At 49.0% G+C, this 24,005-nt stretch overlaps 2 long non-coding RNA genes across 2 annotated transcripts; one reads left to right on the top strand and one right to left on the bottom strand.

Annotated features, from left to right (window-relative positions):
- Window positions 1-156: 156 nt before the first annotated feature.
- LOC134486202 (uncharacterized) lies at window positions 157-16,110 on the bottom strand. The gene is made up of 2 exons (XR_010065043.1): window positions 14,575-16,110; window positions 157-3,510 (listed from the first exon to the last, which is right to left on the bottom strand). It is a non-coding gene; the product is annotated as an uncharacterized LOC134486202 (long non-coding RNA).
- Window positions 6,672-24,005, top strand: LOC120101781 (uncharacterized). The gene is made up of 3 exons (XR_005502707.2): window positions 6,672-6,799; window positions 7,797-7,873; window positions 23,798-24,005. It is a non-coding gene; the product is annotated as an uncharacterized LOC120101781 (long non-coding RNA).

Below are 24,005 nucleotides of genomic sequence, written 5' to 3'. Positions count from 1 at the left end.
CAAAGTATTCAGTGCTTCTGCATAATAATAAAGCTCCCCAGATGGGATCTAAGTCTGATTTACATTCATAACTTCAGCTTCTCCATAACTTCAGGCCTATTTCTACAACAAAGACTTTAGGGTATTAATAGGAGACACGGATGGTTCTGGGCAACCTTAAATATTTAACCATTTAATTCCGTCAATAGGCCCATAAAAGGTACTTGTTAGCACAGTCCCCGATCCAGAGGTGGAGAAACTGAGGCACCGAAAACTCGCATTAGCCTTACAGAGTTAGCCAGCCAGTGGAAACACAATCAGAGTCTGAACCCTTTGCCTCCAGAGTCACCTCTTGTGTGTGTCTCTTGAGGGAATGACATTTTCCCGGGAGTATCTAGTAAAGGCCTGGTCCCTCTGTTCAACCATTGCAGCAGGATGCCCATGGATGGTCTGGAGGGTTGCTGTTCCCTGTTCACTCATTTGGCCCTCACTATCCTCTCCCAGGTCGGCCATGAAGGTAAACAGGGCTCAACTGCAGCCTTTCATAGTTCCTGCCAAGCGGGCACTCGGGGTCCTGAGGATACCAAGGGGATCCCAGCCCAGCAGCTGGGCGACCTCAAGGCCAACATTTCTGTAAACATCCCAGTGAGCCAGCCCCCCGAGGTTTGGCAGGCCTTGTGTGGTTTCCTCTGACATGGCCACTTCCGCCCACTCTGCCCGGCTAGGCTTCCAGTAATGGTATGTTTTCTCTGGAGTTTGTGGTGCTAATGGTATGGAGCCCTGGGGACTTCCTTCCACCCCATTCCCTCCAAGGGGCCTTCTTGCCCTTGAAAAGGCTGAGAACGTGCTGCCCAGTGGCCCAGACACCTTGTTCTAACCACGGCACCCCCAGGATGTATAGACCTGAGTATCACACCCATCACAAACCTAGTGGGGATCAGGCAGAAACAACCCTATCCACAATCCTGAGGAGATGGCTGAGTCAGTAGGGCACCGGACACTCCAACCTTAGAGGTACATTGCCTATGGAGACCTGGGAGAAGAAGATGTGGCTCAGTAGTGGGACCCTTGTCAGGCAGTATAAGGACCTGGAGTCCACCCTCAACACTAAAGGAGGAAAAAGACCAGCAAGCATTTTCTAGATACAACTGCCTGGCGTGAGAGGAATAAGACAGACCTGGTCGTGGCCTGTCGTTCGCTCTGTCACCTTGATTGTGTCATGTCACTCTGAGCACAGATTTCCAAGTGGATTCTTTTTTTTTTTTTTTTTTTTTTTTTCTGGAGCTGGGGACCGAACCCAGGGCCTTGCGCTTGCTAGGCAAGCACTCTACCACTGAGCTAAATCCCCAACCCCTCCAAGTGGATTTGTTGTGAGGATTACAGATCTGGGACAGGGCTTTCACAGATGAGGTATAAACTAAGGCTGGGGAAGGCCATCCCATGTGTCCCACATCTTCAGATGACAGAGCTGAGAATGAGCTCACAACCATGCCTGACACTTCCCCTTCTCAACCGCTGAGCCACTCACTACCTTCCTCAAATGTGAACACGGTGTCAAATTGCACAGCAAGCCTCAAGCCTGAGAGTTCTCGGAAGCTCCCAGCCCCACCTGAGAAGAATCTTGAGTCAAGGGCACATTAAAATGGTGGGGTGTCCCACTTGTGGGAGGGAAAAGGGGTAAGTCAATTTTCTGCTCGGTGATGGCCCCTTCGTGAAGTGACAAGCCCTGGTGTGCAGGGCTGAGGTGCATGGAGAATCCTCAACAGAGTCCACATGAGGCAAGGCACAGGACCACTCAGGCAGCCTGGATGGAAAGTGAATTACAAGTGGGAACAGGGAGAGAAACTAAGCTTGTACAAACAAAGAGGCTTAAGATAGCTCCTGTGACAGCCCACCTCCCTGAATCAAAACTACTCACTTCGTGCCCCACTTCATCCGAATCAATGTGTTCTGTGTGAGGCTTGAGCCTGCTGGGGGTCCAGAAGTGACCCTCCCTCCCACTGAGTCCCAGCTCCTACAATGGCTGGGTACCAGCAATGGGAGGAGGCTGGAATCCGGATCCTGCAGGCCCTCAGAGCCCCTTCACCCCACAGGGAAGTGAGTAGTGACTCAAGGTCCATATCCCAAGGCTGGAATGAAACCCTGGCCTGGTGCCTGGAAGTCTGGTCAGCCCCTGAGTCCTGCATCCTTTGCATGGGTATGTTGACAGAGGAGGGACTCTCGTGAGGATCCATTTGGACAGAGAGTGAACAGACGTCTGTACCGAGAGTCTGCTCTGCAAACGGAAGTCAAGGTTGTCCTTGTTATCAAGGCATCAAAGCATGAAGGCAAGACCTGTGGTCTGGAAAGAACACAGAAGTAGCTTCCTCTGGTCCAGAGATGCTCAGGGAGCATCCGCCCCTTCTTGTTGTTGGCATCTGACTTAACTGAGGAAAGCCAATTCCCTTGGGTAGGCATTGGGGCGCCTGCCTGGAGCCAGCTGTACGTCCTCTGGTGGATGGAGCAGGTTAGAAGAAGATCTGGAGGTTGATACTATCTTGAATCCTCTTGATTCCAGTCTTTCCTCGATCTGCATCTTTGGATGAATTCTTTAACGGTTACGTGCCTCAGTTTCTTCAAAACATGCGTGCCTATAGTTTAGACTTCACAGGAGCATCATAAGAATTAGAGGAAGCCAGCATAGTGCCTGGCACATGCCAAGCCAAACACTGGACAACTATTCTATATATGAGGGTTGGGAGGGAGAGCGTGGTCAGAGGTAAATTTCTGGTGTCATTCCTCAGGGTCTACTTCGTTTTCTGAGACAAACAGGTTCTCTCTCTCTCTCTCTCTCTCTCTCTCTCTCTCTCTCTCTCTCCCCTCTCTCTCTCTCTCCCCCTCTCCCTCTCTCTCCCTTTTTTAGAATTTCATCACTTTTCCTTTTTTCTTTCTTTCCTTTTCATTTTAGATGTATTTATGTGTAAATACACTATAGCTGTCTTCAGACATACCAGAAGATATCAGATCTCATCACAGATGGTTGTGAGCCACCATGTGGTTGCTGGGGATTGAACTCAGGACCTCTGGAAGAGCAGTCAGTGCTCTTAACCACTGAGCCATCTCTCCAGCCCCTAGATAGGTTCTCTCACTGGCCTAGAACTAGCCAAGTAGACTAGGCTGGCAGGCCAACAGGGGCCAGCGATCTGCCTGACTCCGCCTCTCCGGTACTTGGGTTTTATTTGCTGCACCGCACACCTGGCTTTAGGTGGGGGATCAGTTCAAATCCTCCTGCTCTCCTGGCAAGCCCTCTGTGACAGTAACACAGAGGAGGCCTTGGATGGAACCAGAGAGACTAGCCATTACGCATGCTAAAGGGGACAGGGTGTGACTGCATGGGCAGAAGTGGAGGGACGCTGAGGGGAACCCAAGAGGGACCATGGCTAGGAAATGGATCCTGTCTACTGCAGAAAAGCAGCCAATAGGACATATAGGAGCTGGAGTGGCAGCTCTAGGACGGAGCAGTTTTGTCCCACGTGGTATCCTGGTCCCCATCTGCAGCAACATGAAAATGAATGTTATTGTAGGTGCCCGGTCACCTTACCCTGCCAGACCTTTTTTTTATTTTTTATATTTTTTGGATAATGTGAGAACAGTGAGTGGTTCGCCCAGACTGGTGCCTGTCCAGCCACATAGCTGGGACGGAAGGAATGGAGCGTAGGTCTCTTTGGTGTTAGGCACCGGACCTCCTCTCCAGCAGCTGGATGTCCACAAGAGCTGCTTAGAACCAGGGCAGTTGAGAGAGCCAGTTTCTAGTAGTCTCTGGGGTAGGGGCTGGAAATGCCTGTCCACATTCCTGGGTGTTAAGTCTGGGGACACAGGCTCCTGCCATCAGCCATCACATTCCCCAGAAAGAATCTCTATTCATAACAAACCCCAAAGGTCACCAGTCTGGGAAAGAGCCTCCACCCCAGGGCAGGGCGGAAGGGCCCAGGCTTCATGAGAACACTTGGCTTTCCAGAGGTGTGACCTGCTTTTCTGGTAGGCTGAGTATCCGTCCTCCCTCAGGTGCTCCCAGCATGGACTGTTAGACAGGACGAGTGGACTAAGAGAGTGAAGGGGTTGCCCCTAGAGAGCCCCAAGTCACTCAGCTTCCTCACCTTCTCCTAGCTGGGTTCCTCTCCTGACAGCACCTACTGCATACGGTTGTCATGGGGAGCCCTAAGATATTTTCATTCAGTGACTATTTATTGAAAGCCCACCAGCTTTCACCACCACGGAGTAAAGCAGAGTCGACTATCTGCTGTCAAGCTTTTTTTTTTAGAGGAAATTTTAGGATGATTACGATTCCCTTTAGAAAATGTTGGCACCAAAGACATAGAACAAGTTGAGGAAAATGTCAACAGCTGCGGAGTTGAAATGATGGATAAATAGCAAATGCTTTCTGCATGTCTGAATATTTTTTTTAGAAAGGAAAAGAAAAGAGAAGGAAAGAAAAGGAGAAAGAACAGGGGGAAACAGGGTTGTAGTAATCAATCAGTTATAACCTCTTCCAGACAAGATGGCTGCTACCCACAAAAGGATACTCTAAGTACTTGACATGGTGTTAGGCACATAGTAGGGCTCATCTAGAACTGGATTCAAACCCTGGCTCTGTCTCTTCTATTTCAAATGTCCTTGGGTCATCTGTCCTTGTACTTCAGACCGCCCTCCACTGAGGTGAGGCTAATGGGTGTCGTGTTGACTGACAATGTGGTAATAAATTCTTCACCTCGATAGACACCAACGGATAGGAAATTTATTATGGCCTCTCGTTCATAATGGGGAGACAAGGTGAAGAAGAAAGGTAACGTGGAAATTGGGGTGTGGTGTTCCAGGCCAAGTGCAGGGAAGGCCAGGTAGGGGGTGGTGAAAGAATTTACAGGTTGCACAAAGGAGAAAGGGTTGTGTTGAAATTCTCAGGTGTGTTCTCAGAGAGGCCAGCACATCACAGCATGGCTGGGCTGTTCTTTTACCTCAGCTGAGGGGGAAATACCTCAGCCCCCTCAGTGTAGGACTCCTGGGGAAACTGATATTGGAGCGAAGGAGGGTGGCAGTGGGCGTTAACTGTTTAAATGTTCTTTTGAGTTGGATCATTGGAGTAAGATACTGTGGGTTGTTGAAATTAGGCTCCAGCCGTGTAAGACTCAAGTCCAAGCGCTCGCAGCCTGATTGTTAAAGGATGGGAATTTTTGGTTTATTTTTGACCCTTTGCCTCTATATTTCTTCCTTGACAGATGGGCAAAATCAAACCATTGACAAGTGGCCCAGATTACCCCACCGTAGGCACCAGATGTTTAATATTGGCGCTGCAGGGGTTGGTGTTCTCCTTGCTAGATGTCAGCTCTAGTCCAGTCTTTCCTCGCTCTACCCTGTCCTTCCCTTTGGAATGAAAAGGCTTTACCCTGTGCCATTTTACGTCGGAAGTGCATGCTTTTTTTTTTTATTTTAATCTTTTAACTGTACAGGGGCTCAAAGTAAAGAGATTGCCTGTCTCAGAAAAGACTTTGAACTTATACGTTTGGACAGAGTTGGAACTTTGAAAGACTTTAGGGAGTTTTGGCATTAGAGGTAGCAATGACATAATTTTATGGTTGGGGAGCATCACCACAACATGATGAACTATATTAAAAGGTCACAGCGTTAGGAAGGTTGAGAACTACCATTCTAGAGGAACGAGACAGACAGAATGAACTTATTTGTATAGAAGGGGCTATTAGAGTGGCTTACAGGCTCTGTTCCAGTTAGTCCAACAATGGCTGTCTCCTAACTGAAAGTCCAGGAGTCCAGTAGTTTGGTCCATGAGACTGGATGTCTCTGTTAGTCTTTAGTAGGCTTTGGAACACTGAAGACATAGGCTTTAATACCAGTGAAGCAGGAGCAAAGACAAACAGGAAAAAAGAACAAACCCAAGAGCTTCTTCCTTCTGTGTCCTTTGTCTAGGCTGCCAGTGGAAGGTGTGGCCCAGATTTAAGGTGGAACTTCCCACCTCAAAAGACCTGGATTTAGGGTAGATTTTCCCACTTCAAATGATTTAATTAAGAAAAAAAGGAATCCCTCTCAGGTGTACCCAGCCACTTGGGTTTCAGTTATTTCCAGATGTAGTGAAGCTGACAACTAAGAATAGCCGTGGCAGATGGTGGCGGTTGATATCTCTGAGATGGCAATGGCCCGAGACAGTATGATCTGGGACTTAATACAGTGTAGTCTAGAAGAGGATAATTATGCTGTCTATTTTCATGTCAACTTGACACACCCTAGGGTCATCTGAGAAGAAGAAATCTTTTTCCTTTTTCTTGTTAAGATTTCTTTATCCCTGTGTGCGTTGGTGTTTTGTTTTGTATTGTGGCTTGCATGTTTGTGTGAAGGTGCCAGATCCGGCAGAACTAGAGTTACAGACAGTTTCAAGCCGCCATATGGGTACTGGGAATTGAACTCAGGACCTCTGGAAGAGCAGCCACTCATCTTAACTTCTGAGCCACCCCTCCAGCCCCAAGAGATCTAATCAAGAAAATGCTCCCTTAGGACTCGCCTCTGGGAAAGTCTCTGGGGCATTTTTGGCCAGATGACATGGGAGGGGCCCAGCCCATTGTGAGTGCACTGCTGATGTCCCTCCCCCACCCCCACCCCCCCACCCTCACCCCACCCCCCACCCTCACCCCACCCCCCGCTGGTCTCGGGTGCATAAGAAAGTAGGCTGAGCAAGCTATAGAGAGCAAGCCAAGATCCCTCCATGGCCTCTGTTTTGGTTCCTGCCTCCAGGTTCCCACTGTCCTGGCTTCCCTTGGTGATGGACTTATATGCTGTAAGAATAAATAAACCCTTTCCGCCGCAAGTTGCTTGTGGCCATGATGTTTTTATCACAGCAATAGAAGCCCAACTAAGACACCGAGACAGCAGAAGGTTAAGTAAGCAGGGATTGAAAAGACAAAGCCAGATGAAATGACAGCGAGGGGAGCCGGGAGCGTCCAAGTCCACCTGGCGAAGTTGCCCGGAAATTGTCCCCCGCAGAGATTCTCGGAGAAACAATGTAACTAGATTCTCGGAGAAACAATGTAACAATGTAACTGAGTGAGACCCAGACTAAATAAAAATACAAAGCCGAGTAAGAAGTCCTACCAGGGAGACAATGGAGGCCAATCATGGCCAGGACAGGTGTTTTCCAGAAAAATAACATGCAAGCTGTGAGAGAAAGAACAAGGCAGTACTCCAGGCTTGATGGGATACTCCACCTATCAGAAAAGGGAGAAGAAAGACACCAGCCATGACCCACGCCACAGTGGGGGTTGCTTTATTTTTCATGAAAGCCTCCCTCCATGAGGCAGGAGAGAATCAGTATGGGAGACAGGCTTAGATATGATCAGTTAATCTGTACTTGGGATACCCTGGCGCTCCTCTGGAGTCTGAGACTCTTCAGCTGAGTTACGGGGTGTGTTTGTGTGGGGACTGAGGTAACTTGAGTTACAGGCCCTTTAGGGGAGCCTGAGGATGGGTGTGGGGAACCCTGCTGGGATGGAGATTTTTTTCCAGCAATAACAGTGTAGAAATGAAGCAAACGATTTAGTTTCTCTTTACTCAGAGCCGGACAAATTCGTTTTGACAGAACAGAACATCTTGAAAAGATTTTTATAGTAGTTGAGAAAAGATCTGGTGGGACATGGGTGAGGGGGAGCCTTGGCCGAGTAAGGATAATTCCAAATCAGAAGTTATGCCTAGTGTGTCCACAGGGTCACTTACCTGGTTAGCCCTTGGGACCCCCTTAAACGGGCTGAATTTGGTCACCCAAGTGACTGTCATTGTAGGTCTGTCTGAAGGATCACCAAGCACCGCCCCCCACCAATCAGGTCAGGATGAGAGCTGTGGCCAGAAGCTGAGAAAGGTTTGTTTCTATTGCTAAATATGTTTGGAAATGTTTTCCTGCTCAGTGTCTGGGACCGTATGGATGGTCAAAAGTTAACCATTTTCTCATTAGACTGTTAGGATCAGAAGTTCTTCGTGGGTCACTCCTAAGGGACTTAAATTTCCTCCTATCATCGCTGTCTGTGTCACCTGCCAGGATGAATCAGGGCCTTGATGACCATGTAATTGAGGGGACATTTATATCTCCAATGACTAATTTTCCACTTTGCAGGATGTTCTCCCATTAAGAGTTTCATCTCTAGGGTTTCATGGTATTTCTGATCAAGCCAACAGATTTTATGAGATGAAACCAAGTTTTTTTTCAGACTTGTGGGGCCCTTTCAGAGGGGCCTCATGGTCCCCTTCATCCTGCCTAACCTCACAGGACAAGAAATCAAATATTGGTAGTATCATTTGTCTTCTTTGGTTTAGGCCTTCAAAATTAAGAGGCTGAATACTCAGGACAGTTTTTATCCATCTTGAAGATGAAATAACAGATTCTAGTTTTAATTTCTGTGTAACATTTAGAGAAAGCTTAGTGAAAAACATGTTTCTAAGCGACCGATTTTCTTAAGACTTCAGCTTCTAAGTTGGGCAGATTTTAAAAAAGGAGTAATTATCTTGATAAAACACAATCTTTGTTCCTGAATTCAGTTATTGCCAATGTTACCCAGAACAGATCTTAAGAGAACAGAAGAGGCACATCGGTTTTATGTCATTGTACTGACCTTGGGAGTTTTAATAAGCTTTCATCATCGTGGGTACACTGCCTTTAATTCCCACCTTTTGCAAACCTCTGTGCCTCCACCAGGCCTCCTCCACTGTGCCTCTTCTCTTAACCTTTCTGGTTTGGGCCTCCTATTTCCCAGTCTGTTCCATACCACCCCTCAAATTTTTCAGTTTTGTTTTAACCTTTTTTTTTAACAAAACAAAAAAATCTTTTTTTAAAGGTGTATTTATTTATTATATACATTGTAGCTATCTTCAGACACACCAGAAGAGGGCATCAGATCCCATTACAGATGATCGTGAGCCACCATGTGGTTGCTGGGATTTGAACTCAGGACCTTTGGAAGAGCAGTCGGTGCTCTTAACCACTAAGCCATCTCTCCAGTTCCCAACAAAACAATCTTTATGCAATATATTCTTTTCTTTTTCTTTTTTTTTTTAACAATATATACAACCTCAGGACCTTTTCATAAAGTTCCGGGAAAGAAGACCAGGCCCTTTGTCCTGTTGTTTCTCTTTCTTTTAGTGGTCCCATTAAAATGGTCATTCTTTCTAACCTGGAAGGAGGAGGAACAGGAAGAGGAAGAGGAGGAGGAGGAGGAGGAGGAGGAGGAAAAGGGGAAGGGGAAGGGGAAGGGGAAGAGGAAAGGGAAGAAGACGAGGAGGAGGAGTTGGGTCATTGTTAGCAGTCCTTATAAGAAATAGTGTGAGTGTGAGTGAGAGGAAGGTCGTGTGTACTTTCCCAAGAAAGGGCCCCTTTGGTTAGACTCTGTAGTATTTAGTTTGTCAAATCAGGAAGCTGCATAGAAAGAAGTAAACAGTCTTCAGTGCTGTTCCCAGAGATGCAAAAAGAGGCCACAGAATGAGCAAAGTTAAGTATGACACTGTGGACACAGTTATAGGTGGCATCAGGCAATTGGAGGTGGAGAGAGGCAGGGCCACAACAGAAGAGAGAAGATCAGGGGTCCCACAGCACAGAGAGCAGTTAGAAGGGACATCCTTGGGGAGAGTCAGAGGGAACTGTAGGTGTGGAACCCACGAGGGACTTAAGGACCACTCTAAGCCAGAGTGTCTCACTAAGAATGGAGGGCCTCCGGCTTAGGAAACTGAAACTCAGATTGACTGCAAAGCTTCTGGGAACACTGGGGTCAGAGTGTCCAGTTGGTCAGGCTGAACCAATATCAAAAGGAGACTCACAAACAGAAACCAGCTGTAGATCGGTTATGAGAGATAAGAAGGCTTGCCACCCTGGAGAAGAGAAAGGCTGATCACCTGTGTGTTTCGGGAAATCTGCCCGAGAGAAGTGGCAGGTTTGTAAATGCTGGTCATGTAGACACTGCTCCCTTTTGCTCTGGGAACATGGGCAGCGTGTGGAGTGCTAGAGAGAAGTAAGGAGATGGAGGAGAGAAACCCATCACCATGGTGCATGGACCCTCCACCATACAGCAGCTGCCAGTTTCCAGAAGGAAGGAAGGGTAGCCCTTGCCCTCATAGACTGATCCACAGAGCCCTAAAGGAGACCCCTGGCTTGTGGCCTGACAATATGCAGCAGCTTTAAAGCTCTAATAGGGTGCTAACCTAGCCTGAGTTCCTCAGCTCTCACTGAACCACCCATCCTGTCACCACAAACACCAAAATAAATAGTGGCCAAGAGAGGCAGTGTGGGACATTTCTGACACTACAGGCCACCGACACACTGTGAAAAATGGCACAGGGGAGAACGGTGATGTAGAAAGTAAAAGAATTAACCAGGACATGAGACACAAGCGAGAACTTAGTGAAGGACACTACAGAAGAGGATAGGCCAGGTCCCAGTGAGAGCATCACACTGTGGAGATGCTGGCCCTGGCGGGACAAGTTATTGTTCTTACTGTGAAAAGCCCACACCTGAGGGCCCAGGTGAGACCTCACCCCCTTGTTGAATAGTAGATTTTACAATGGGGGTTGTTTTCTTGAGACTTGAGGTAGATCATAAGAAATCAAGCCCAGGGACTGGGGAGTCAGTGAGTACTTGCTCAGTCAGTAGAGTGCTCACTGCCTGCACTTGAGGACCTTAGTTTACCCCCCTGTGTCTGAGTTTTAAAAGCCTGGTTAAAGTGGTACAGCCCTACAATCGCAGGACTAGGGGAGGAGACAAGAGGATCTGTGGGAACTACTAACCAGCCAGACTATAAGCAAATCTGCAAACCCCAGGTCTCCCTGAGACCTGTCTCAGAAACCAAGGTGGATAGCTCCCAAGGATTGACTCTCTCTCTCTCTCTCTCTCTCTCTCTCTCTCTCTCTCTCTCTCTCACACACACACACACACACACACACACACACACACACACACGGCCACCTGTGCATGTGTGCATCTGCTCACGCAGGAACACATACATGCATGCTCACATATGCCAAAGCAGAAGGTTTTTTTTAGATTTATTTTACTTTTACTTATCTGAGTGTGACTGTGTGAGCAGATATGCACATGTCTGTAGGCACCCACAGAGGACAGAGGATTAGATCTCCTAGAGTTAAAAGCCTTACAGGTAATTGTGAACCATCTGACATGGGTCCTGAGAACCAAACTTGGGCCTTCTACAGGAATAGCAAGTGCTCCTACCTGCTGAACCATCTTTCCAATCAAAGCAATTGAAGGTGGCTTTAAGTGCCCACCACCAAGCTTAATTGTCTTTAATTCCTGACACCCAATCCTTAAAAGAGAAAACTAACTTCTAACTGTCACACACATGCCATGGCATGAGCCTTTGTCAGCACACAAAATAAATTAATTTAAATGTAATTTAAAAATTAACAAGAACTCAGCAGGTCTTATGTAAGTTACCCCAGGTCAGGCTCCAAATGGCTGTGGCCTTATTATTAAGCCTAGAGTTCTGAGCATAGTTTTGGCCTTTTGTCTTTATAGTAAGCACCTCGGTGTACCTCAAGCATTGATGTTTGGCTGTCACCAAGCAGTGAGGAGCACTCAGATACTATCACCCTGCCCTCCTGGCCTACACCTCCAAGATTTGGTCTGTCTTGGCTTGCACACTCCCAGACACAGAGCTCTTTCTCAAATTCTGTGCATCAGGCAAAAGCCAGTCTTGACGTGGTTGGTCCTCATCCCAACTTCCCATTCTGACCAACATGTCATAAAGCTGTTCTAAACCTTAATTGTCCTGCTTGGGCGATGGGCACAGAGAGCAGAGACGCCATAGCTCTGAGGAGACACAGGGCATGTGTTCTGCGAACACATTTCACAGGCCCCTGTCTGGGGTCTGATCAAAGCTCTTGCCTGTTCTCATTTTATGACTTTGGAAATGTCTTTGAACTTAGGATCCAAGGCTTTTGAACGGCAGGGTGCTGGTTCCAGGCTCACAGAAGAGCTGGCGTGTAAGCCTCTGTGTGACAGTTCAGCTCCATGGATGCGGGAAGGGTTCAATCACTTTACTGTGGTTTGGGGCAGGCTCCATCTTAACCAAGACATGGGAAGGTTAACACATTGCTGTGAGTTGACTGGGTCTTCAGACCCATGTCCCTGAAATACGAAGGAACTCTCAACCTGCTTCTGGGTTCTTGCTCCATGGGGCCTTTCTGGACCTCACCTCTGAAGCCTTCTTCCTAATATCAGTACCAAGTAGGAGCTAGTGAGACATGGGTGTGTCTGAGAATTCCTCACACACCCCCCCCCAAGTTCATTCCCTTTGGCTTTGCAACTCTAGGCAGACATATCACCCTCTCTGAACCTCCTTAACAGCTATGTGTGGCACTGGAGCTGGAGGCTCTATTCCTAAGAACTTGGATGCTTCTGACATTCACAGACTCTTTTTCATAGCAGCAGTGGCCCAGAAGAGAGGGTGTGGCTCACCCAAGGGCTTAGGGTCAGGGCCCCTGCTCCGTGTGGAATTTGGATTTTGTTGCCCAGAACAGCCTCTCCTGGTGCCTGGAATCCCATCAGGAATGACTCACAGCTCTGGGAAGCCACTGGCCTCTCACCCACTGAGCAATAACAATAACAGTCTCCCGCAGTGGTGGTGGCTTCTTTGCTGAGAACTTTCACACTGCGGTCTCAGCTGCCCCTTGGCACACTGCCGAGAGTAGGCATGAAGGTGAGGGTAGGAAGGGTCAGGAAGTTATCTACCTACTCAAAGCTGCATGGCAAACTAGAGCCCAAACCCCAGTGACTCAACTTGCTTCTTGGACAGTGCCACACACACACACACACACACACACACACACACACACACACACACACAGCTTTCAAATGTTTTTTTTTAAACTGTATACAACAGCAAAACCATGAAAACTACCCAAATGCCCAGTGGCCAATGAATGGATAATCAAAATGTGGTATGTCTGTACAATGGAATATTACTCTGTCCTGAAAAGTAGGGAAATTCTGACTCATGCCACAACATTCTGCTATGGGAAATAAATTAATCTCTCTCTCTCTCTCTCTCTCTCTCTCTCTCTCTCTCTCTCTCTCACACACACACACACACACACACACACACACACACACAACCAACCAAACACTGGATGATTCCAGTTAAATGAAACATTTAAAGTAGCCTAGTCGCAAAGATTGAAAGTGAAGTTGCCAGGCCCTGGGTGAGGACAGAGGGGTAGTTGTTATTTGATGATACAGTTCCAGCTTTGTAGGAGAAGAGTCCTGTAGGTGGATAATGGTGGGGGCTGCAGACAAGGTACTCAGTGCCACTGAACTGTACTTTTGAAAATGTTAAGATGGGCTGGGGTATAGTTCAGGGCACAGCACATTCTCCCTGCAGGTGAGGCCCTGAGTTCAAATCCTGAAAACTCAAAAAGTTAAGACAGTAAATGCTATACTATGTGTACAGTACCACACGCATGTATGCACATAAGCATGTGGGGTACACATGCCCAAATGTGTGGAAGGCAGAGGTTGACATCAGCGTCTTTCTCTATTGCTCTCCATTTGTAATTTTTTTTCCATGTCTCTCACTGGATCCAGAGTTTACTGCTTTAATGAGGCTGGCTGGCTAGCAAGCCCCCAGCACTTGTCTGTCTCTGATCCCTGTCTGTCCCTGATCCTGTGTCTGTCTCTAATCCCCCGGTTGCTAGTATTTCAGACAGGCACCACTGTGCCTGGCTTTTTTCAAGGGTCCTGGGGATCTGAACTCAGGTCTTCATGCTTGTGCAGCAGTAACTGTACCCACTGAGCCGTCTCCCCAGCCCCAAGATTACAAAGTTGCAAATGGTGTTCCAAAGAGGAAGGTGGTGCTAAGTCTTGACATTTCAAAGAACGTGCACCATCGGGCTGGGAGACAGCTCAGCGGGAAGGGCTCTTGCCAGAGCAGCATGAAGACCTGGGTTCCATCTTCAGAGTCCATGCAAAACAGTCTGAATAAGATGTCACACACCTGCAACCCCAGCATTAGAAACCAGGGACAGGCAGATCCCAAGGGCTCGCTGTCAAGGGCTCGATGGCCTAGCCAGACTGGCATGGTGAGCTCCAGGTTCTATGAGAGACCCTAGGTCACAAATGAAGATGGAGTATGGTCAAGGAAGATACCTGATGATGACCTCTGACCTATACTTGGGCATGTGTACCCACACACTACACAATATAACACACACACACACACAGAGGCGGGGGAGGGAGGGGGAGGGAGAGAGGGAGGGAGAGGGAGAGGGAGAGGGAGAGGGAGAGAGAGAAACCCCTTAGTTTTTCATGATTTGTATCTGTCAGGATAAGTTATGTCATGCTGCTGTAACAAACAGCCCCAAAATTTGCTTAGCATCAGACAAGTGTCCCTGTACCCTACCACCTTCACGTCACATGAACCCACAATGTCTTCTTCCTTTCTACTCTAACCCTCCCCGTCTGCACCCGAAGCCCAGGATAAAGCCACTCACTGACCCTGAAGCACACCCATTCAGCTAGACTGGGTGGAGGGCAAAGCCCCAGCTTTTCCCAACACAGTGGCTCACCTGGGAAACAGACAATCCCTCTGAGGTGAGAATCCAAGGTCGATGAGAGCAATCAGCATGGCCAGGGGTCTGATGTCCATGTTTTTTAACTTCAGTGCTTACTCCGGCACGCAGGCAGGGATGGCAGGAGCTTCATCCCCTGCCAGCAGGGCCTTGTAATGAAGCCAGGAAGAAATGCCTCGCTCCAGCCAGCCTTGCATCAGGGCTGGGGAATGGTGGGATGGGGCCAGCGGCTACAGGCCCTTGTCTCACGCCAGCCTGGAATCCTTCCTTCCCAGGAATCTGTTTCCAATCAGTTGGTCTTTTTCCCCTTTCAACCCGACCTTGCCAAGGAACAAGCATGCGAACCAGTGTCAGCTCCTGCCTAGCTAACACGAATCCCTTGGAATTTCTGCTTTTTATCATGGGATGCAGGACTCTGCCACCTACCACGGGTGCTCTTAGTCTGCACGTCTGTGTACCTGTGTGTCTGTTCCCACTGTACTAGCCTCTGTCTCCTTTGTCCAGGCCCATGCAACCCATGCCCAAGGCCAGGCCTCGGACCCTCTCCTGCCACAGCCTCTCCCACCTCCCCTCTGCTAACACAAGACCTCAGGGCCGGGGTCTCCGTTCTTACCTACTCTGGTTGTCCTTTGAGGACAGGGGCAGTGCCATTCGCCACCTTGCAATGATCACCTCAGATGATCACGAATTGATAGAGCACTTCCATGGCCACAGCACCCTTGGGAGAAGTCAGTAGATTGTCCCCCATTTGACAAATGTGGAACCAGAGGCAATGAGTGGCAGGGGTTGGGGGACACAACCTGTCTCTCTCCAGGGCCCCACCCCCTCTAGCCACCCTACTGAGCGGAGCACACAGGGGTTGTGCTTTCAGGAGGGGGTGGGAATTGGCAACTCTCTCTGCACTTGTTTTCTCTTCTGGACATGCAGTGGGTCTGCATCTCAGCCCCTACCCTGTGCTGAGAAAGCCAGGCCTTTGTGGCAGACATATCAAAGTGAGTCTGATCTCCCTGTTGCTAGAGGAATGTCACTTTGCTCCCTAAAGCATGTATTGACCTTATCTGGGGAATCTCCTTCATCAATACGGTGTTCTAGAAGAGACCTTGCATTACATCTGAGTGAGCCTAGGCCTCGACCCTTTGGGTTCTCCTCCCAGTCTCTCTGTCTCTCTCCCTGTCTCTGTCTCTCCCCGCTAGTCTCACTGTCACCTCTCCGCCCCATAGGGACTGTGTACTTGTGGGAACACAGTACCTATGTAAGGTCAGCTTAATTTGCAAACACAGTCTCAATCTAGAAGTGAGAATGTCCAGGACTAGGGTTGTGGCTCAGTTGGTAGACTGCTTGCCCAGAATGTGTGAAGCCATGGGTTCAATCCCCAGCACTGCATGAATGGGACCTGATGGCCCACATGTGTCGTCCCAGCACTCGGGGAGGTGGCAGCAAGAGGATCAGAAATTCAAGGCTATCCTTGGCTACCTAGAAAATTCAGTGCCAGCCTGGGTCCATGAGACACCCCATGTGAGGGGTGAGGGGAGGGGAGAGGAGAGGAGGGGAGGGAAGGAGAGGGGAGAAGAGGGGAAGGGAGGGGAGAGAGGAGAAGGCAGGGCAGGGGAGGGGAGGGGAGGGAGGAGAGGAGAGGAGAAAGGGGAGAACAGGGGAGGGGAGGGGAGGAGAGGGGAGGGTCCAGTCAAAATATGACTGAAATCCCCCATTTGGATTTATACCCTGTTTTTCTCTAGCTCTCCTGTGATGCTCCAACTGGGTCTTGAGGTCCTAGAGGCCCTGGTAGAGGTCTTTATGAAGAAAAGGGGTCACTCCAGGTGTCCTTGGACTGGCTGCTTCACAGTTCTCTGGACCCATCACCCAGTGGAGTGGTTCTCACAGAGATGGCCTCTCTCAACCTTGACCTTTGAAGAGGCACAGCTCTGTTTCTGGGGGACCCTGCAAACCTCTCTTTTGGCCCTTGGGGTCTATATCCCACGCTAACTGTTGCTTCCTTTCCTCTCTCCAGCAGGTCCTAGTGGACAGGACAGCCTTCCTCCCCATATACGCACACACAACTCATATGTGATCTTGAAAAGCCCTGCGTCCACCAACCCCACCCCCAGGTCCCCTGACACCTAGAGTTGTGGCCACAGTGTGCTCAGCTGAGGGCCTGTCCGGCTCTCCCCCACACAGCTCTTGACATTTTTTCCCTGCATTTCATGGTCATTGGTGGGGAGTGAGAAGTGGAAGGCAGGCCCTCCATTTCCTCCTCTTAGCTCCTGTGCTTGTGGTCCACTGGGGAACAGGCAGGCTTGCAGACTCCTGTTTCTGCTTTCACACTGATATATTTAACCCACAGAGCCCCTCCCCTCTTCAGCCCCTCCCTTCCCCCTTTGGCTTGTTGTCTCTTACTTATTCCCAAGACGCTGAGGATCAATCCCAGAGTGTTGCAAGGCTAGTCCAGGACCAAGTGTACTCTCAGAGAGTTACACACCAGCTCAATCTCTCCTTGGATATTTGTATGTGTGTGTGTGTGTGTGTGTGTGTGTGTGTGTGTGTGTGTGTTGGGGTGTCTTTTGTTTTATGTTGTTATTTAATCAGGTGGATTGGGGTTTTTTTATTGTTTGGTTGGCTTTTTGATTTGGTTTTTTGAGACAGACTTCTCTGTGTAGCCCTGGCTGTTCTTGTCCTAGAACTCTCTCTGTAGGCCACGTTGGTCTCAAACTCAGAGATCTGCCTGCCTCTGCCTCCCAAGTACCAGGATTAAAGGTATGCACCACTATGTCCCACCCTCTCCTTGATTTTTATTACCCATCATTTCTGGGAAATTCTCTCACCTTACACACCCTTCCCCTTGCTTGGTTTATTATGTGCTAAGACACCTAGCACTAAGCACACTTTCTTCACTGCTTGTAAGTGTATGCTGAGTGTGGCCCTAGACGGCTGTTACCTCCGTTCACTCTTTCACATCAAAAGCAGGTAACAGGCTCGGAGTGTGGTTCTGTGATAGAGTACGGTTGTGTGCAGTTTTAATATCGTTTCTGCCTTTTGCCGGGGACCACAGCCTGAGCTCTGGACCCTCCTGGATCCCTTTTGTACCCACCTTATTATGCCCTGGGAGTCACTGCTTCACCAGCCCACTCCTATGACCCTTGAATCCACAGATAAAAGACACTCAGCCTTGTTACCTTAACTTGCCTGCAAGGCACAATTCCTGGGTGTGAATATCTCCTCCCTGGAAATTCGTGCCCTTATGAATTTATTTTCTCTGTCTCTCCCTCTGCCCTAAACTGAGTGGCTTGTATCAGTTAGGCCCTGCCAACATCCTTGGCCATCCACCTATAGAGGAGGCCGCAGGCCCTAGCTGCCCTGAGACCTTAATGATTACAGCAGTCTCCTTCCTCCAAAGCAAGGCAGAAAAGCCCCCTCTCTCTTTCCCTGTGTCTCCTTTTCCTCTTGGGACCCAGAAGTCCCACATGTACCTTCCACCCAGCAATTCACCCCCCAGCCTTCTTTATTGACAAACCAAGAACCAATTAGGGAATTAGACCTTAGTATCAGGACCTCTCCTTACAGAGTACTTGCCTGGTACAAGGTGAGGTGTTCAATTCCCAGCACTGCAAAAGCAAACAACCTCATCACCGTGTGAATTGTGTGTGAGGTGTGTGTGTGTGTGTGTGACATATCTAAATCAGAACCAGTCACATTCCTGCACTTGATGACCACAAGCTGCCAGCAGCTGGTGTATAGCAGCTGGGAGGATTTTCTGTCAGTTACTGCATGAACATTCTCGCTTCTGATAGATATTGTCAGGTTGTCTTTTATAGTCAGTAAAGCGGGGCACACCCCACAGACAACATCCAAGCTTATCACCCCTCATCCATCCCATCCTGGGTAGCTTCTGCCTGCTGGTTAAACAGGGCCAGCCGGGCAGAACAGCGCCAACACACAGTTCTCTTACAAGGCACAGAGTCTTTTTGTGTCAGGAGGCACGGCATTGCCTGACTGTGGACCAGCATCTGGCTTGCAGGGAGGTGGATGCCTTTCACATATGTACACCTCTCTCTTTTCTCCTCAGGCCCTCTTGGAGCCTGGGATGGGTGAAGGCTTGGTACTTCACCGGGCAGTGAGTTCTGCTGGCCACAATGCTGGATGCTGGGTGTTATCTCTGAGTCCATGCCACCCCCTGCTGGTCAAAATGAGTTTCCCATCACTGTCCTGGATAACAGAGTGTCTGGGGCAGCAAGGATCCCAGGGAAGGCCTTTAGATTCCAGGTAAGGTGTGTCAGCTGCCTGGGCTCACCACCTCCTCGTCTGCTGAATGGAAATGACTGTTCTCCCCACACACAGGCCTTGGGGGAGAGTGTTTAGGTGGTGAGATCAGAGTGCACTTGAAGGATGTGATGGATAACCAGGGCCAGCCATGGGATGCCTGGGGTTGCTGGCACTCTGAAGGGAAGAGTCCAGAGATGGGAAAGGAGACAGCTGGACGGTTGCACTTTCATGACCTCACAGCTATCCAGCAAGGGTTTAGACCCCAGTTTTCTCTTCTGTGGAACGGCCTCCTCACTGTCCAGCAAAGGGTGTAGACAAGAGGGATGCAGAAACCTTCACACCTGTGTAACCCTTCCTTGTGCCCAAGCCATCAGGGGCTTGGCCTCTCTCCCCACATCAGGCTAGGCACACCACATCCATTCAGTGGCATCTGAGGCACTAACTTCACCCTCTCCAGGAGCAGTGGACACTTGGTAGTGCCTTCTGCAAACGCACTTGCCGTGGTTTCTGGAGGCACCGGGTGAGAGGAGTGTATCTGACATAGTCTGACCCCAACCATTGGGCCCGATTCTCTTTGACGTTCAGCTCATGCCTAAGTGACAGTTACATTCAACTAACAGACAACTGCAAACAAACGTCTTCCTTTTGCAGATGTCACAAGCCGTGTGACCATGTGAATGCATTGATGGGGTGCACCAAAGGGAAGAGATGTGTAAAGGGGTGAAGAGCTTAAGGGACTCAGGATTCTCATTAGTCACCTCCAAGTCCAGCTCCTGGCCCCTCTCCTGGCCCTGGAGTGTCCCTTAATGGTGCTTTCTTCCTCAATGTCAAGGGCTTCTTTCAAACGAAAATGGCTTGGAAGCTTCTTTTTGAGGAAGGGGGGTTAGATGGTGTCATCTATCCTAGACTATTTCTGTAATGTGACAATAGTGCATTAGGAATTGTACAGATATTATATCCTTGTACTGTGCCTGCCTGTGAAGATACTCATTGAATGGGGCCATTAGTATGATAATTTTAATCTGAGTCTGGACTCCCAGCTTGGAAGTCTCGAGAGCTTTGCTCTCTTGACCACTAGAGGGCCCTAGACATCACTAACTGGCCCTGTCTGGCTAGAATGTCCTCATGGGCAGAATTAGCATAGCTTCCTTCCTGGCTCAGAAATGGCTCCCAGCTCAGCCAAGGATACAGTAACTGTCCTATGTCCCTTGAGCCACAAGTGATGAGGGTTGGTTGCACGGGTCCACAAAAGTTCTTTGAACTCCAGAGCTCAAACGGCTGCTGGCTCATCAAGTCCAAAGCGCAGGCGTCCCGGCTGCATCCCATTGCCTGGGCCAGGGTGGGCAAGCGAATTTGTCTGTGTGGTGCCTACCTCTCTGAGCTTCCTTTGCTCTGCGGTGTAAGTATCAACACCTGCCCCGGAATACAGTCAAGGTGGAAGAAACTCTGCTTTCCCCAACCTTCCACATCCAAGGTCAACGCCAAGCTACAGCCGGGAGCAGCCATTAGAGCAGAAGAAACACTTCAAAACGTTTTCCTAGCCCTATGGTGGGGAGCTTGTAAGGCCCTGGCCACCGGGCTTAACCTGAGAGCAAGTCGAGACTCGACTCCTTTGATGCAGGCATAGGCAGGAACCCAGCCCAGCCTTCCATTCCACCATTACAAGGTATTTCATCACTGCTGCCTGAAGCAAGGACGGAGAGCCCAGCATTTCCACAATGTCCAGAGGAGACCTTCTCTCTCGTCAGGGAGCACAGCTGCTTTCACTGGTGCCACAAGCACCGGGACCAGAGGGAGTCCTCCCCAGACCCTGACATCCTCAGGACGCTGGCAGCTCTGGAAGCCTAGAGAAAGCTCTCAGTCTCAACCTGGAAACCTGGGTACCAAGGTGGAGATGGCCCGACCCACAATGAACCGATCGCCATGAGTTCCTGAATCTATAGAGAGGGCCATTTTCAGACCTTGCAGGGCCATACCTGACTTCCTAACTTCCAGATCTCCAGATATTTAGCTGCAGCTTCCTTTTTCTTTTTCTTCTTTCTGAAATGGCTCATGTACCCTAGGCTAGCCTCCAGACTTAATAGAGCTGAGGATGACTTCCAACTCTTCCCCTGCCTCCACCACGCCCCAGGCAGTGGGAACATAGCCCCTCTCCTTTCCGTGCTCCAGGAGGAGCTGCCCAGCCCTGCCACTCCTCCCCACCACAATGGACTTGATCCTCTGAAGCTGGATCTTTCCTCTAAGTTGTTTCCGTCGGGTGTTTCGTCACAGCTTCGAAACTCGATTATTTGTTTCATAACTGGGCTCAGAGGTCACTGTCCATGACTGCTTGGGGCCATGTGCTTAGTCAAAGCATGGTGTTGCTCCCCAGGAGCCAACCTGTCTTCCTTCCTGAGACACATTTCCTCACCAGGACCTGGGGCTTGCCAGCTTGGCTAAACTGGTTAACCAGTGATGTCCAGGGATCCACCAGTCTCTGCCTCCCCAGAGCTGGGATCACAACTGTATAACCATCTGTGACTTTCTACGTGGGTACTGGGAATTGAACTCAGCTCCTTATGCAGGCATGCTCTCCTCTGCCTCTTTAACAAGCGTCTTTAACCATGACTACGTGTATACTGAATAAATATATTTTCACCCCAGTTTTATTCCCATCCATAGGTGTTGTCCTGTAAGTGCCCCGTCTTTGTGATTATTAGAGGTCAGAGCACTGGGGTTTTGCAGTGCTTAAACCAGGTAAATAATTGTCTCCATGGAAAGGCCACTTCCAGGCATGCTCTGTAGATGCCACAGTCATCTTCTCCCATTGAAACTTAAGTTAGAGGGGCTGGAGAGATGGCTCAGTGGTTACGAGTACTGGCTGCTCTTCCAGAGATCCAAGTTCAATTCCCAGCACCCACATGGTGGCTCACAACCATCTGTAATAGGATCTGATTTCTGGTGTGTGTGTGATGACAGAGTACTTATATACATAAAATGCATGAACAGATAAATCTTGGAAAAAAGAGGAAGGAAGGAAGGAAAAGGAAGAAAGGAAGGAAGGAAGGTTAAGGGCTGGAGAGATGGCTCAGCTGTTAAAGGCTAGGCTCACAACCAAAACTATAAGAAAGAAAGGTTAAGTTAGTAGTTCCAAATAAGGAAAGGGTATCCTGGGATTTATGACCTAGACATGAAGCTGACAGAAGTTGGCCATCAAGGAAATATCTATCAAAAGCACAACAAGCTACCTACCATGGAGATGGCTACAGCCAAGACAGACATAACAAGAATCGCCGAGGATGTGGGGAAAGCTGAGTTTTCCTGCACTATATTTGGGTGGCTGAAAGGGGCAGCTCCTTTGGGAACCGGTCGGCCGGCCAGCCGCCAGCCCCCCCCACTCCAACTCCAGAGTATCAGAGCTCTGCTCAGACCTGGAGTTTCCGCTTAAAACAGATGTGTGAACCAGCTCAGGACTGCCACAGGGGACAAAGGGCAAATAAACTTTATCACTGCTCGAAAGCATAGTATGTGTTTGCTTCAGTCCGTCCTGTGCTCTCCTCTCTGCAGCTTTGTCATAGAACTGCTGATTGGACCACAAGGTCAGAATGTCCACAGATTAGGAAGCCACCGTTACAGGACTGAGAGAAAACTAGTAGAGTTCAAGATGTCCATACACAGAGACACACGACACATGTACACACAGAGACCCACACACACAGAAGCACACAGACACACACAGACTTCAGAGAGAGAGAAAGACAGAGACAGAGGGGCAGACCCAGAGAGACACACAGAGACACACAGACCTCAGAAAGGGAGACAGAGAGACAGAGAGACAGAGAGTGACAGAGACAGAGAGAGGCAGACCCAAACAGACACACCACACACACACACACACACACACACACACACACACACTAAACAAAAATAAAGGACCATTTTCACTGAACAAAACTAGATAAGCCCTCTATCCTCATGTACTCTTGGTAGGTCTTAACACCTCTGGTTTTGGAGATCACACCCTGAGCAATGCAGTATTTGGCTCCCACGGCAGGTAACGCTTCTAAGCAGCTGGCTATGAAAACCCCAGGTACTTTGTAGATAACACCTGAGTCTGTGGGTGCAATAAGAGTTACCTAGACTATTTTGTAGAAAGCCACTGTTGCTAAGAACACTGACTCTTTGCCTGTACTTATGGGCACTAAAGGATGACCAGCATGGGACAACAGGCTTAGCTCGTCTGTCTTCAAACCTTTGCTGGCTCAGACTTTGAGCCAATCTGCTCAGTTCTACGTGTGTACACACTGATCATTGGGAAATGCTATTTTCCCAAGAGTATACTGCACATTGACCTTGGGCATTCCCAATGGAGCAGACATGTGTGTCTTTTACAATGCCCTTGTACTTTCCGAGCAACACAAATATGGGAGTTCTTCAGCCTGATCACAAATGGAGGTCATTCATGTAAGAGGGGGATGCTAGACGCAGGTGTTCCTGAGCTGGTTTGGTTATTACCAAGTACAAAGCCAAGGTGCTCACCCACAAAATGTAGAGTTGTTTTTAAGGTCATGACTATGGGGAGATAGTTCAGTTCTCAAAATACCTGCTATGCAAGCATGAGGACCTGAGTTTGATCCCCAGAACCCAAATAAAAAAAAAGCCGGGTGTGCTGGCTTGCACCTGTTACCCCAGTGTTGAGGAGACAGAGATAGGAGGGTCCCTGGCCCAATCCACAAGTTTCTGGTTCAGTGGATCGAAACTGAGAGACACATCTGACATCAACCCACGCATGCACACACACACACTCCTGTGTACACACATGGATACAGACATGTACGGCTGTGCCTGTGGTTATTAGAGCATCGCCATACTTAGCTGACCCTTCGGCTGCCTCCGTGAAGCAAGCAGCCTGCTCACCATCAATACTGCCATGGCTGGGGCTGAAGCTTCAGTAAGGGAGCTGTGCCTTTCTTCTTCATTGTAGGTGACTTGGTCTCATTCCTTCTGTTCCTGTGCCATCAGATCCCATGGGCCAGTAACCAGTATCAACATGCAAATGTTCTTCATGACGTCATCCATAAGAGTTGAAAGAAGAACAGGACCCGAATGCCTGTCACCTGAGAAAAGGGCATATTAGATGCAGTTAGTCCATACAATGAAATATTGTTCATCAATAAAAGGGGTTATCTCAA

This window comes from Rattus norvegicus, chromosome 3 (genome assembly GCF_036323735.1).
Source record: "Rattus norvegicus strain BN/NHsdMcwi chromosome 3, GRCr8, whole genome shotgun sequence".
Lineage (NCBI taxonomy): Eukaryota > Metazoa > Chordata > Mammalia > Rodentia > Muridae > Rattus > Rattus norvegicus.
Note: the sequence above shows the minus strand (reverse complement) of the source record. Positions and strands in the feature narration are given on the sequence as shown.